This window comes from Silene latifolia, chromosome 2 (genome assembly GCF_048544455.1).
Source record: "Silene latifolia isolate original U9 population chromosome 2, ASM4854445v1, whole genome shotgun sequence".
Taxonomy (NCBI): domain Eukaryota; kingdom Viridiplantae; phylum Streptophyta; class Magnoliopsida; order Caryophyllales; family Caryophyllaceae; genus Silene; species Silene latifolia.
The window spans coordinates 42,771,324-42,788,272 of NC_133527.1; the positions used below are offsets into that span (position 1 = coordinate 42,771,324).

The 16,949-nt window shown below is 34.0% G+C and overlaps 1 pseudogene; it reads right to left on the bottom strand.

Annotated features, from left to right (window-relative positions):
* Window positions 1-11,829: 11,829 nt before the first annotated feature.
* Window positions 11,830-13,100, bottom strand: LOC141640611 (uncharacterized; annotated as a pseudogene).
* Window positions 13,101-16,949: the final 3,849 nt, after the last annotated feature.

The following is a 16,949-nucleotide window of genomic DNA, read 5'->3' on the forward strand; positions in this document are numbered from 1 at the left end:
TTTTGGGGATCCATTTGCACACCCTTCTCTGAGATAACGTGCCCTAAGAAAACAACCTTGTCTAACCAAAACTCGCATTTCTTCAGCTTAGCATATAGCTTATTCTCCCGCAACGTCTCCAAGATTATTCTCAGGTGTTTACCATGCTCCTCTTTGGTTTTGGAATAGACCAGGATGTCATCAATGAAAACAACCACAAATTTGTCCAAGTATGGCCTGAAGACTCTATTCATGAGATCCATGAAGACAGCGGGGGCATTGGTAAGACCAAAAGGCATAACTACAAACTCATAATGCCCATATCGAGTCCTAAAGGCTGTTTTTGGAATATCTTCGGGTTTTATCCTCAATTGGTGGTATCCTGATCGCAGGTCAATTTTGGAGAATACTGTCGAGCCTTGCAATTGGTCAAACAAGTCATCTATCCGGGGTAAAGGATACTTATTTTTAATGGTTACTTTATTAAGTTCACGATAATCTATGCACAATCTCAAACTTCCATCCTTCTTTTTCACAAAGAGTACGGGTGCACCCCATGGTAAGGAACTTGGCCTAATGTACCCTTTCTCTAATAGTTCATCAAGTTGATCTTTGAGTTCCTTGACTCAGAGCCATCCTATAAGGTGCCTTAGAGATAGGTCCTACACCGGGTACTAATTCAATGGTAAAATCCACCTCACGATGTGGGGGCATCCCTGGTATTTCTTCTGGGAATACGTCTGCAAACTCTCTAACTACAGGTATGTTAGATACACAGGGTTCAGACTCTGGGATTTGGTGAACTTCACACAGGAACCCTTCACATCCCTGTCGTAGTAACTTTAAGGTTTTAACAAGGGATATGATCCTATTGACTTCGTTGTTTTTCAACCCCTGAAAATTTATTTTGTCCCGGTTTGGTTTCGTAATAGTTACTATTTTCTTATGACAATCTATAAGAACATGATTTGCTATAAGCCAATCCATCCCTAGAATGATATCAAAATCGTGTAGGTCAAGTTGGACTAGATCAACTAGGAAAGAGTTTTCTTCTATGGTTATGAAACAATCCTTGTATACAACGGAACACGGGATTGTTTCTCCGGTGGGTAATCCTATCAAGAGTCCTATATCCGGGTTACTGGGTACTAATTTCAATTTCTTACTTAGCGATTGTGATATAAAAGAGTGAGTTGCTCCGGTATCAAACAGTACACTAACAGGAGTAGAGTTAAATAGAATGTTACCCGTGACCACATCAGTTGAATGTTCTGCCTCCTGGGTATTCATCACGTACACTCGACCAGGCACAGGGCCTTGTCTTTGTACCATGTTTCCTTGCGACCCTGGGGGAATCCTAGGGGGGTTGTTGTTGTTAGTGTTGGTGCCCACTCCAGGCGGCTTGCTCCTTGCTATCGGGCAGTTTACCCTTTTATGATCAGGGCTCCCACACTCAAAGCATCGCAGGATGGGGTACCTACATTGGTTTGTGTTGTGATTGGTTAATCCACATTTTGCACATCGGGGCATCTGGTTTCTTCCCTGAAACATGTTTGAGGGAAACCTTCCTCCTGCCAAATTAGGCTGCTTATTCTGATAATTTTGACCTAACGCACCGCCTCCCTCAAACTTTCTTTTTGGTTTGGTTTGTTCACCCTCACGCTCCTTCATTATCCTTTCTGCATTGGTAGCCTTGTCATACATCTCTTGGTAGTTCAAACAGGTATGGGTTGACAACCTGTCACGAAGGCTCCAATTAAGCCCCCTTTCGAAACGATTCATTCTCAATTCCTCAGTCGCCACCATGTGCGGTGCGAATCGAGACAATTCCATGAATTTCGCTGCATATTCCATAACAGACATTGACCCCTGTCTTAAACTATTAAATTCCTCTTCCTTCTGTCTCCTAAGAGACACGGGGTAAAATTTTGACCTCAGGAGTTCCTTGAACTCGGCCCATCCAAAACCTTCCTCATTTTTCTTTTCCTTGACTGTTTCCCACCAAAGGTCAGCTTGGCCGACCAGGTAGTAAACAGCAAACCCGACCTTCCATTTGTCAGGGCAGTTTACAGCCTCAAAAAGTTTGTCCATACCCCTTACCCAATCCTCAAAGACCACAGGGTCAGTTTTTCCGTCGTAAGTTCTTGGGTTATAGCTAGCCATTTTCCTAAAATATTTCATACCCTCATCTTCCCCATTAGACTTATTTCCTTTCACAGCTTCAGCTATCATGGCGACAAGGGTTCTGGTGTCTGACTGGTCTTGGTTTATTGGTTGATTCACCTCCGAGCTTTCGGGGTTAGACATCCTACCGTACGAATGAAAAAAAAAGTTAGGTACTTTCTACATAATTCCGCATAGGCTCAAGTAACTACTTACATAGTAGTTATGCATCATATCAAACTTATCATACAACATTCTTATCTTACAGTATCTTATTATACATTACATCACACCTACTTTATATTAGTGGGATACCGAGAATGGTCGGGTAGTTCATTATCATAGTTGTTATTCTACCCTTATTTATTTCACACACCCCTTTTTTTTCACACTTATATTACATATGTTACATATGTTACATCCTGGCATTCATTGCGAACATCTCAGTTGTCATCCTCGCCGGAGTCGGGTGTGTACTCTGACACTGTACTTTCACCATCACTTTCGTCATCGGCATCACCATTCTCATTATTATCACCGTTTTATGAGTCAAAGATCGATAAGTAAATCACATTGTTTCTTTCTAATGTAATTAACTCAGCAGCTATGTCTTCAAATGTGGGATACCATAGACAATTCAGTCTCCCTCCAATATATAGATATTTCTCATGGTTTGGAAACCCATTAACAATTAAATCAGAATATTTTTCCTTAATTCCGGTCCATGGAATAACGTTGGGTAACGTCTCTACGAGACATTGTGCTTGGAACGGAACAGTAAGACCAAAATGGGGAAACGCATAGTTGTAGGTTGTCATGGCTACTCTTAGGCGTTCTATGTGGTCGCTCACTCTATCATTGGGGTTCATAGCAATTTCGTGTGGGTTCGGAAAGGGTGCTGCCATGATCTTAAATCAACACAATACACAAGTAATCACATAATTAGATCAAGCATAAGCATCCACGTAAGAAAACAAATAAGTTGGCAAGATAAAATCGTCTAAGCTACCCGTTAATCCTAGGGCGTCTACCCATCTCTCTCTCAATTTTTTTTTTCTTGTGTTTTATAGACCCGTTTTTTTTTTTTTTTTTTTTTTTTTTTTTTTTTTTTAGCTTGGCTCTGATACCACTTTTGTAACGCCCCGTAAACAACAGGAGTACAAAATGGTATATTTTATTAATAGCAGCGGAAATTACAGAGCGTTACCGCCGTATTTCCCCATACAGAGAAATACAAGGCTTACATTATTCTTTAGTACAACCAAATAACTAGTAACCAGTCTTATTGATAAGATAATATTATTATGATACATTATTCTCATTCTATTTTCTTGCGTCAACCTCACTCATGCCCTTCCCTGTTTCCTGTACCTGAAAAAAAATTAATAAAATAAAGGGTCAACCAACCACCGGTTGAGTATATTTCCCATAACCTTCAACTCAAATTAATATAACTCAGGTCATTATTATTGAACAGGGCCACATTACGGAGTCGAGACTCCCTTAGGCTATGCCCTCCTCCGTGTACACAGGATAACCATTTTTTTTCTCTTTTTCTCTTTTTCCTTTTTCTTTTTCTTTTTTTTTCTTTTTATCCGGATATATATATATATAACGGGGCGGAGCCAATTGCCGAGCCCCCTGCCGAGCCCACTTCAGAGCTCACATCCATGTACACGGGATAAAATAATAATGTGGTCCGGTCCCTTCCAATAATAACGTCCCAGATGGTACATTGGCCAAATGTACACCTTAGCAGTGGTATTTTAACATTTACATTATCATGTGAGCATTATAACGTCAATTATTAAGACAAACAGTACCACATTCATATCTTACGTAAACCACATTACGTAAAATATACAAGTATAACATAACTTTATCACATAAATAATAATTCACGTACATTATAATATCAGTTAAGTAATTATAACGATAATATACTTACTCATTATATTAACTTAAGACGAAGGGGTAGGAAATATACCTTATATTCTTCGTTAGCTCGCTAAGTTTTCAATAGAGGCTATTGTTTCCTTTTGGGTACTTGTGAAACCTGAGGCACTTTGGCCCCTTATTTATAGTAATTTTAAGTCGGTTAATGTATATATGCCCTATACCTCCCCTAGCATTCATACGTGGTAACTATTCTTACCAAGTTCAACCTATGTATTTGTAGGTCGATTGCGTGGAAATGCATGACACCACATGTTTTTTTTTACTATATTTTAGTTTTACCTTCAACATGTGATAAAAATCCATTTTTTTATATAATATAATTTGTAAAATATCTAGATATTTTAACTTACGGGTTATTTTCTTTGAGATTGGTCTAGTAAAAATTTTACGGGTGAAGTTATTATTGAGTCGAATTATAATCGAACTATTTTATTCTTATTCTAGGATCTTACCTATACTAGGTTACTACGTCTTCCGAATTTTATTGGGTCAAAATCTCCTTCTAGGACGGATTCATTTTATTTGTGTACCTTTTTTGACTTTACTAGTTAAAAATTCTTTCCCTTTTCGAATCACTATTTTTCTCAAATAAGATAATTTTATTTGGGGTATCACATATTATGAATGAGAAATGGTATGTAAAAGGTTTGCATTATTATTATTATTATTATTATTATTATTATTATTATTATTATTATTATTATTATTATTATTATTATTATTATTATTATTATTATTATTATTATTATTACTATTATTACTATTATTATTATTATTATTATTATTATTATTATTATTATTATTATTATTATTATTATTATTATTATTATTATTATTATTATTATTATTATTATTATTATTATTATTATTATTATTATTATTATTATTTATTTCTTATTAACTCCACTTTGCATGAAAGTCGTTTAAAAATTTATCTTGTATAAGTAATTAAAATATGACATATTGATGATGATAGATATTTTGTTTTTTCTTTTAATTATATTTATAAATTTGTAGATATTAGTAGCTTTATAATCCAAATTATTAGATTTTTTATTTACTACATATAAGACCTTTTAGCTACTATCTTTATGGTTAATGAGTAGTTAGATGAACAATTTGAATGATTTAAATGATGAGAGTAATTTCTTAATTTATTTTTATAATTTAAATCATGATCTTATGGTTTCCACACAAAAATAAATATTACTAAACCTATAATGAGTTTTAATAAATTTATTAAAGTAGCCTTAATATTAACAATATAATTTAATATAATTTAATTATGATAATCCAACATTGCAAAAATAAAATGTATTAAGTTGCCTTTTAACTATATAGTATAGATAAGTTGTATATAATCTTTTTGGTACTTAGTCGAATAGCTTAATTACTCTGTAACAACCGGGATCTTGTAAGTTATTTTTCTTCTACTGTCAAAATAAAAATAAAATAATAATCCATATGCACTTTCATTGTTTCAACATGAGATCCTAGGTAAAATTGGCAGTCCATTGTATGGAACAACTGAAATACTCCCAAGCATTCACTGATTTCTTGGTTAATGTTGCAGGGGGGAATGAATACCAAGGAAAAATTGCATAAAATTGGCTACTGCTTAGATGACCACTGTATTCTTTGTGATAGTATGCCTGAAACCATTGATCATTTGTTCTCTAGCTGTGTTTACAGCTGCAAAGTCAAGCACATTCTTGAGAATTGGATTGGAAATAATCTGCCTAATGTCAGTCACTTGGCTGCAAGTGTTACTAATTTTGTCCAGTGGAAAACAATGGATGTCATCCTGATAATTCATCTCTCTCTCTCCTGATTATCAAACCCCACACAACTCTTTTACTCTTATTTTATTACTTTCCTTAATGTTTTGGCCTCACAACTCCTTATTAACTCCTAATAATTCATCTCTCTCTCCTATCAACAAACCCACATTTGTCTTTTATTCATTTTTCTTAAATATTGTGCCCATTTCAAAGGGGATCATTATGATGAATTGGAGGGAGTATAATCTTTTAATCATTATAATTTTTTTGGATAATTCACGTGGTATCCCTGAACTTTGTCACTTTGCACATGGTACCTAATATTTTATGTTTATCTATGTAATATCCTTTATGTTTGATTTTCATGCATAACATACTATTTTTGTCGCTATAAAAAAATTAAATTGAGCATAACTCCTAAACCGGAATTCAGAATCGGCCAATTAGAATTCAGAATCGGCCAACACTTGTTCTAAAATGATTATCTCGTCACAGTCTATGATTTAAGGGAAAAAATTGCCGACTCACGTTTTGTTGGGCTTTTTTTGGAACAAAAACCACAAATCAACCATAATTTTGTTCTTATATTTCCGAATAACCATTTTCGTTTTGTCAAATTATAAATCTCGAAGAGTTAATCAATTTGAAAAAAAGAATTGCCAAAATCCGATTTATGGTCGATGATTTATGATCAATTGAAAATTTTTAGAATGATAAAAAAGACACGTCATGCTTGAAAATCAAACCTCAAGAGTACTTTGTGCACAAACTTAAAAAGTTGGATACCACGTGCAAGTGTTGAGATCATATAAGTCCCCTCCTAAGTGTGAGTCCATAAGTCCTCTTGAGGACCATTAGATAAGGAAGATGGAAGGTTGAGATTGAAGCAAAAAAAGAGGGGATTATAGGGTAATTAAGCACTCTCTCTCACTACCCTCACTAATCTACATTAACTAAATACTAATCCACTATATATAATTTAATCTACCACCTACTTCTCCCTCATCTCACACATTTCTCTCGTCTCTCTCTAAAAAACCAAATAAATCAAAATAAAACCAAATAAATCAAACCCAAATAATCACCCACCCAGCCACCCCGACTACCACCACACGCCTCCTCCAACCATCAACCACCACCGTCACCTGCCGGGGCCCCACCAGCCAAGACCACCGCTTACCCACAACACCACCTCCTCTGCCACCCACATCACTCACCTCCTCCGTCTCTTCCTGCCACCTCCCTCAACAACACCACACACCTCGCCCACCACCCTCGCCAACACCACGAACCTCCTCCACCACCCTCGCCAACACCGACTGCCGCCCCATTCTTCCACTTTTCATTTTTTTCTTTGTTTTTTTGATTTTGTTTTGTTTTTCCTAGATCTCTTTTCAATATTTGTTGGGTGTGTTGTGGAAGATTTAGTTTTCTGGTTTTTTTTTTTTTTTTTTTTTTTTGAATTTAGATCTCATTTCTTTGTTAAATGTGTAATGTTTTAGAACTAGGTTTTGTTTTTCATATTTCGTATTTAAAATATCGTCTTATTTTTATTTTTTTCGGGTTTTAGTATGACATTAGATATATTTTTAAAATTTTAGATCTAGGTTTCGAAAAACTTATCTCTATTAAATTTTAGATCTAGGTTTTGAATAAACTTATCTCTATTAAAAAAACTTATCTTTATAAATTTTCGTATCTATTAAGGTTACACTTATGTCGATTAAAGTTACACTTATCTTTATAAAAGTTACATTTTTTTCTATTAAAATTACACTTTTCTCTGTTAAAGTTACATTTTTCTCTATTATTAAAGTTACATTTTTCTCCATTAAATTTCAGTTTTTCCTATTAAAATTACACTTTTCTCTGTTAAAGTTACTTTTTTCTCTATTATTAAAGTTACACTTTTCTCCATTAAAATTACACTTTTTTCTGTTAAAATTATACTTTTCTCCATTAAAATTACACTTTTTTCTGTTAAAATTACACTTTTTTTTGTTAAAATTATACTTTTCTCCATTAAAATTACATTTTTTTCTGTTAAAATTACATTTTTTTCTATTAAAATTACACTTTTTTCACTTAAAATTACACTTTTCTCCATTAAAATTACACTTTTTTGTGTTAAAATTACACTTTTTTTTCTGTTAAAATTATACTTTTCTCCATTAAAATTACACTTTTTCAGTTAAAATTACACTTTTTTCTGTTAAAATTACACTCAATGGACTAAAGTTACACTATCAAAGGACTAAAGTTATACACTCAATGGATTAAAGTTATACATTGAATATGGACTAGAGATTTATACTCTCAATCGACTAAAATTACCATTTAATGGACTAAAATTACACTTTAGTTGACTAAAGTTACACTTTTGGACTAAAATTACAATTTAATGGACTAAAGTTACACTTCTGGACTAAAATTATACTTTAATGGACTAAAATTACACTTTTAAAAGACTAAAGTTACACTTATAAATCACTCAATTTAAAATGAGTTGTGTTAAAATTTGAAAAAAAAAATGTCTCAAAAATTGACGTAAATATGCTTCAAAATTTCAAATTTGTCGTAAAAAGCAAAATTTGTCGTAAAGTTGCTTCAAAATTTGAAATTTCAAAATAATATCTGTCAAAATCGCTTTCTTTTTGTTAAAATTACACTTTTTTTTTGTTAGAATAACACTTTTAAAACAGTAAAAGTGTCATAAAATTTGTATCAATTTTCTCTCAATTTTTTTTTTTTAAAAACTTGAAAATATAAGAAGGCAAAAAATAATGTTAATTGGGTAGAATAATCAATTAGTGAATGTATAATTAAAGCTAGAGAGAGAAAGTTGATTAATTAGTATATATGAAACTAATTAGTGTTAAGTGTGTTTTGTTGCTTCCAATCTCAACCATCCTTAGTGGAAGATCTAAGGGATTTATAAGAACTTTACTCTATATAGTGCCAAATGACATAGTTCAGGGGTACCACGTGCATTTTTCGTAATTTTTTTAATTAAATTATAATCTTTTCATTGAAATAAAACAAAGCTGTTATAAATCTAAAAATTTGGTATATGAAAAATCTATAAATTGATATTATTAGTTTCGTATAAAAAAAACTTACCACATACTTAATTAGTATAAAAAAATTATGAACTGATGTTATTAATTTCGTGACAAAAAATTCTTTAAAACTATTTGAGAAAATTTATAAATTGAAATCATTTATTTTGAGGTAAAAATTTCATTAAAATGTACATTTTATGACTTTACTCGGTTCTTTTGATAAATTTTTCATTTCAATTTTTATCCTTATTAAAATATGAAAAATTAATAATGTGTCGATTTTAAATCTATAAAATATAAATAATACATTATAAAGTAAATGATCTAGAAATAACGAGCATGCATGCGCGAAATTTATACTAGTGTTTAATTGTTCAACTTAAATTCTTAACTTTTCGCTATTCTGGGAAAAAATTAACATTAATTTTATTTTAGTAGGTGTCAATGTGTCATCATCAAATGAAAATGGTCGGTGTGCAATAAGAATTTGTGATTTAATATAGGGGCTTAGTAATATCTTTTCGAAATATTTATGGCACCCTTAAAGCATTACTCCCTTTGTCCCGGTCATTTGTTGTCTTTTTTCATTTTAGAGTGTTTCAGTCAATTGTTGTCTAACTGTCTTTTCTATTTTTAGAATGAACTTATGAACAATTTGATTATTCACACTTAATTTGTTCCACTTGTCATTTAATAATTGACTCTCTTTTTTTTTTTTGCACTTTGTGCTCAAATTAAAGGATAACAATTGATCGAGATGAAGAGTGAATATATTAATGTAGTACACAAAGAAAAGCACGGTTCATTGTCTAGTACACAACCACCTATATCTACTTGGTGCTTATAACTTCATAGTTCACCTGCAACGTGGGAATATTGTACTCCCTATGAAATGTCATTTGATGCAGTACAAAGGTACAATTGTACTGTAGTTATTAAACGTACTATTTCGAATTTGAGGACTTTCCTTATATACATCTGTCTTAAGGCATCTGCTTGTTCATATCCTTAATTTCGATCACAATAACAAGCAATGTGAGATTATATTACTACTATATCACAAAGTTGCAGGGAATTCACACACAAGATATCGAAAACCATCATTGAGTGCAGCGTTGATGAAATTCTCCCAAACTGATTTTCCTCAGCACTGCATTCAATAATGTTTTTCGTATCTCGATCGAGATGATTAGTGGATAGCTAGGTTAGACCCCGTGCATTAAATGTACGTTTTATATAGTTTTTTTTTTTTTTTTTTTACTAAATTACATATATAATAGTGGTATCTCATTAGTTGTTCATTTTTCTGGTCAATGCATTTTGCTTTGAGAAATAAAAAGTTAAACTGAAAATTAATTGAGAGAATTGAGTAGCATGTTGAAATGTATTTTTGAAAAAGAATATGTTTTTATACCACAAACCTAGTGATTTCAATTTATAACTTTTCTTGATTTTTTGCCTCGAAAGTAATTAAAATGATTTAAAATTTTGTTATATCTAGTATGAGACAAATTATTCTCAAATAATAGTATCAGTCAAATATTTAGTAATTAATAGTTTGATATAATTTTTTTTATATTTAATTAAAAGATTATAGATTATAGTTAGTAAAAAAAATATAATTTGATGAAAAGATTAAAATTTTAAGAAAAAGATAATAATTTAATGAAATAAATTATTATAATTATTAGCTTCCTTACTTAGTTAATGTATACATAATTGCTATTAGCTACCTTATTTAGAAAGATGTTTTTTGGTGGAAAATTTGTGAGAATGTCTATTCATTTAGTAGATAGGGAATTAGGCCCTGTTCTTTTGGACTTAATTTCAGTTCTAATAAAGTTGATTCGATTGATTCACTCAATTGATTCGATTCAATTGATTGATTCGAGTTCAAATTAGTTAGATTCGATTCGAGATAAGTTCGATTCGATTGATTCGGTTCATATTAGTTTATTTCAACATTACTATTATTATTCTTATTGATATCATTATTATTTTTATATTAATGTATTTACTATTGTTATTGTTATTATTATTATTATTATATTATTTTTATATTTATTATATTATTATTATATTTATAATAATTAATTCGTATTATTTATATTATTATATTTATATTTAATACATTTATTATTATTATTATTATATTTATTATTTTATTAATTAATTTATTATTATTAATATTATTCATAACATATTTATTATTATTATATTAATAAGTTATTATTTAATATTTATTATTTTATTAATATACTCATTATTATTAATATTATTAATCACATATTTATTATTATTATTATTATTATTATTATTATTATTATTATTACTATATTTATTATTATATTAATATTTTTTTTATATCTTATTAGATTATTATTATTATTATTAGATTATATTAATATATTATTATTATTAATGAATAATATTATAATGATATTTATTATTATTATTGGTATTATTTTTATTATAATATTTATTATTATTATTATTATTATTATTATTATTATTATTATTATTATTATTATTATTATTATTATTATAATCTTTTTAATATTATTTCAGTTCAGTTCAGTTCAGTTCAGACAATTTCAGTCCAAAAGAACAGGGCCTTATAAGAGCAAGTACAGTGGTAAGCGACAATCAACTAGCTTGGCAATTCCACCTCATCTTCTAAGCTACTAACATTCTAAGCTAATAAACTATTCCAATGGTTTATTAGCTTTTATACTAGCTTGATGGGACTCACATGTCAAATTAATTTTTTCCTAAACATAAAAAGACTTAATGAATTTTATTTTGCAAATTAAAAATACATGTAATAAATACGAGAAAATTGATTAGCGCTTAGCAGAGTTGTTGCGGTCGAGCAGCACCTCCAATTAATCGATCAAATGGGTTGACTTCCAAATGTGTTCCACTAAATCAGCTTTTAGTTGGTGATGCAAATTTCTATCTCGCATGTTTGCATCCCTAGAAAGAAAATTTCGAAAATCTCCAACATGCCCTTGTTGAACATCAATAGTATTGGTTTCCGAAAAACCACAATGATTAAAATTTCTTGAGTATGTATGTCTCTCATCCTCGACAATCATATTATGCATTATGATGCACGCATCCATTATGTCATGTAACGTAGATTTATGCCAACACCGCGCGGCCCCACGGACAATTGCAAAACGAGCTTGAAGAACCCCAAAGGCTCGCTCGACATCTTTTCTTGCGCTTTCATGTTTTTTTTTGAAGCAAATTCTCTTAGGATCTTGCGGGTGTGAAAAACTTTTAACAAATGCGGCCCACTCCGGATATATACCATCTATAAGATAATATCCCATGTTGTACTCTACCTCATTAGCGGTGAATCGAACCTCTGGAGCTCTTCCTTCCAATTTCTCTTTAAACAAATTTGATCGACATAATACATTGAGATCATTGCTTGAACCAGCAACACCAAAATATGCATGCCATATCCAAAGATCCACCGAGGCTACAGCTTCGAGTATAATTGTTGGATGGCCATGATCACCTCGAGTATATTGCCCTTTCCAAGAACTTGGGCAATTCTTCCATTGCCAATGCATGCAATCAAGACTCCCGAGCATGCCGGGGAATCCATGACATTTCTCTTGCATATGGAGCAAGCGTTGGACATCAGTTGTAGTTGGCCTTCTCATGTACGTATCCCCAAAAACTTCGATAATGGCACGACAAAATTATGATAAACATTCTATGGCCGTGGTCTTGCCAATTTTGATGTATTTATTGACCGCATCGGCAGGAGCTCCACAGGCTAGTATTCGAATAGCCGCTATGCATTTTTGAAGGGGTGACAAACCCTTTATTTTTGCAGCATCACTCTATGTCGGAAATAGTTAGTATGATTACCAAGCCCTTCTTCTATTCGGAGGAACAGTTCCCTCCGCATTCGAAACCTTCTTCGAAATATTTATTCCGGGTATACTGGTTCGGGTGCGAAATAATCACGATAAAGTCGAAATGCACCGTTTTCACGATCACGAGGAATATACGTTCTTGTAGGATACTTAATTTTTTGAAGCAAGTAAATACCCATTTCATCATCTGTTTCATCCCAAATGTCATCATCCATTTCTTTCATCCAATCGGAAGAAGAAATATCATGAGTTTGAGACATATTGGTATTAGGTAATGTTTAATATTGATAATCAAGGGAGCTAATTTGACTCAAGCTAATTTGACAGAGGTGAAGAGAAGAGAATAGAAAACAGAGAGCTTATATACATACGAACGAAAACTGTGAATAAATACTCATTCCGTCTCCAACAACTAGTTTCTATTCAATTGCGAAATTTCGAGTTTAAAAAAACGGCTAATTTGACTCAATCTAACAGCTCTTTTCATTCACAACAACTATTTAACTCAATCTAACAGCTCTTTTCGTTCACAACAACTATTTGCAACAACTAGTTCAATAGCAAAATTAATAAAACTACGAAATTTCTTAAAATTGACTTAACTTTGCGCTCGGGTGTCCGTTTGGGGTAATTTTTTTTCAAATCGCTTATCTCGACGAGACGAACACCGTGGCAAGTAGGGGACTTGACCAAGTATTTTTTCGAAAAAAGGCTGTTGGGTTTGTGCCTTGATTCTGTTAACCGCCGCAACGTGGTCCCCGATGGGGGTTCGGGGGCAACGCCCCCGAAACTTAAACGGTATCCGTATCTGTTATTGGGCTAGGTCTATCTTGGGCCTTTATTAGGTCATTCTGTATTAGGTATTAGAGAGTATTATATAAACTCTCTAAGCCTCTACCTAGCAGTTATGCTTATCATACCGTCGAATCAGAATCAAAACTCCTCACATATCAATAAAACTATCTCCTTCGCCTGTGGACGTAGCTAACACATCGTCGGTGAACCACGTAAATCGTGCGTTTGTCTCTTTATTGTTTTTATCGTTCTTTCTTGCTTCGTTATAACAAACGGTATCGAGCCTTCGGGTTCCCGACCGGCGAGAAAGATGTCGGCGATGAACATAAAGATCGATCGCTTTACGAGGAGGAATAGTTTTAGTCTGTGGCAGATCAAGATGCGGGCTCTGTTAAGCGCAAAGCAAGGGTTGTGGGCGCCGCTTTCGGATAAGAAGACGGAAGGCGAAAATCGCATCGCATTGGCTGCTACCATTTGAAATGGCGGTCCTGGAGGAGAAGGCACATTCAACGATTATGTTGTGTCTTGCTGATGATATCATCATCAAGTCGCGGAGGAAACTACCGCAGCCGGTCTGTGGAAAAAGCTTGAGAGTCTTTATATGACCAAGTCTTTGACCAATAAGTTGCTTCTTAAGCAACGTCTGTTTAGTCTGAGAATACAGGAAAGTATGCCTCTTCGAGATCATTTAGATCAGTTAAACACAATTTTACTAGAATTACGTAATATTGATGTTAAGGTAGAAAATGAGGATGCCGCATTAATTCTGTTAGTTTCTTTACCATTATCGTATGAGAATTTTGTACAGTCTTTTATTGTGGGTAAAGATACTGTTACTCTAGAAGATGTTAGGTCGTCTCTTCATACTAGAGAACTGCGCCATAAGGCGGCTGGTACAGTATGACAATCAGGTGCGGGGTTAATGACAGTGGGGGTTATGGACAGGAAAATTCAGGGAAGAAAAAGTATAAGAAGCCTTCTTAGTCGGGTTCTTCTAATTTCACGGTACTTACAGTGCACTGTAATTCTGGTTCTTATGTTTCTAGAGATCCTAAACCTAGTGATGTCTGTAACTACTGTAAAGGGAAGGGGCATTGGAAATTCGATTGTCCCAAGAAAGATAAACAGAACAAGTCTAGTATCAATCACTCTTTGGTGTGTAGCATGCGGGTTCCGAGGAAGATGATTATGCTCTAGTTACGGGTAGGGTCACACATCACACTGATGTGTGGATTCTAGATTCTGGAGCATATTACCATATATGTCCGCGCAGGGAGTGGTTTACAACTTATGAACAGGTAGATGGAGGCACTATTTCTATGGCAAATAGTCTTTGTTTTTGAGATAGTTGGAATCGGCTCGGTCGGGGTAAGGACACATGATGGTAAATTCTGTACATTGAACGAAGTTAGACATGTTCCATCGATGACAAAGAATCGATCTCTTTAAGTACGTTAGACAGTAAGGGTTTCACTTTCAAGGTGTAGGTGGAGTTCGAACGTCCGCAAAGGTTCGAATGTAGTTCGAGGGGTATCAAGCATGGTACTCTATATTATCTTCAGGGATATACTCTGTCAGGTTCTGTTTCTTTGTTGCATCCTCGGATGTTGATAAAGAAGATTTGACTAAGTTGTGGCATATGAGGCTTGGTCATATGAGTGAAAGGGGATGCGGACTCTGTCAAAAGAAGATCTTTTGTGTGGTCACAAGGTCAAGAATCTGGATTTCTGTGAGCATTGTGTTTTTGGGAAGCTACATCGTGACAAGTTTCCTAAAGCAAAGTGCATAGGACCAAGGGCACACTTGATTACATCCATTCTGATTGTTGGGGTCCTTCTAAGGTGGAGTCTTTGGGAGGTCACGGGTATTTTGTGTCTATTATTGATGATTATTCCAGGAAGACTTGGATTTATTTGATGAAGCACAAAACGAAGCCTTCACTCACTTTAAGCAGTGGAAGGCATTAATGGAGAATCAAACTGGGAAGAAGGTCAAGAGGTGCGAATCGATAACGGCCTAGAGTTTTGTTGTTCGAGTTCGACGAGTTCGCAAGAATGAAGGGATTGCTAGACATCGTACGGTCCGAGATACACCTCAAAAAATGGTGTAGCAGAGCGAATGAACCAAACACTTCGGAGAGGGCAAGGTGCATGCTCTCTAATGCTGGACTAACAAGAAGATTAAGGGGCAGAAGCAGTTAGTACAACATGCTATCTCGATAAATCGGGGACCTCACACGAGTCCGAATCTCAAAACTCCACTTGAGATATGGTCCGGTAAGTCTCCGACTATTCTATTTTAAGGGCTTTTGGTAGTATCTTGCTTATTATCATGTTAGTGAAGGTAAGCTTGAGCCACGAGCTAAAAGGGAGTATTCATGGGCTATGGGGATGGTGTCAAGGGATACCGATATCCGGTCTCCATCCGAGAGTAGGGTTATTTTGAGTAGAAATGTTGTTTTTGATGAAAATTCTATGGTTAATCCCTTTGTGAAGTCTTATATGTTGTCGATAGTAGTAGTAGTGTTGATAAACAGGTGGAGCAGCAAGACACTCTTGATGAGAGTGTACCACGGGAAGGAGATCACCACACTACAGTCCGAATCCGAATCTGTTCCATCAGATTCTTCATTACCAGTTCCGAATCAGCAGTGTTTGGCCCGTGAGCGGTCAATCAGGCCTAATTTTGGGAAGCCTCCGAATAGACTTGGTTTTGAAGATATGGTGGGTTATGCACTTCAGGTTGCTTAGGAGGTGGATCCGACTTACATGAGCCCTCCACTTTCAAAGAAGCGACTACATGTTCTGACCGCCCAATGGCTTTGCCGCCATGGGAGATGAGATGGAGTCCCTTCAAAAGAATCAGACCTGGGAATTATCCAAGAATCCTCAAGGGAGAAACATTGTTACTTGTAAATGGGTCTTCAAGAAGAAAGAGGGAGAGACTGTTGCTGAGGGTATAAGGTATAAAGCTCGACTGGTAGCTCGTGGGTTCAGTCAGAAAGAGGGGGTAGACTACAATGAAATATTTTCGCCAGTGGTCAGACATACTTCCATCAGAGTGTTGCTAGCAATAGTTGCACATCAAGATTTAGAACTCGAACAGCTAGATGTGAAGACAACTTTCCTACATGGAGAGTTGGAAGAAGAGATATACATGACTCACCAGGACGTTTCAGTTCCGGGTAAAGAAGACTATGCTTGCAAAGTGAAGAAGTCCTTATATGGGCTAAAACAGTCTCCGAGGCAATGGTATAAAAGGTTTGACAAACTACATGTTGGAGATTGGCTACACTAGGAGTCCGTATGATTGTT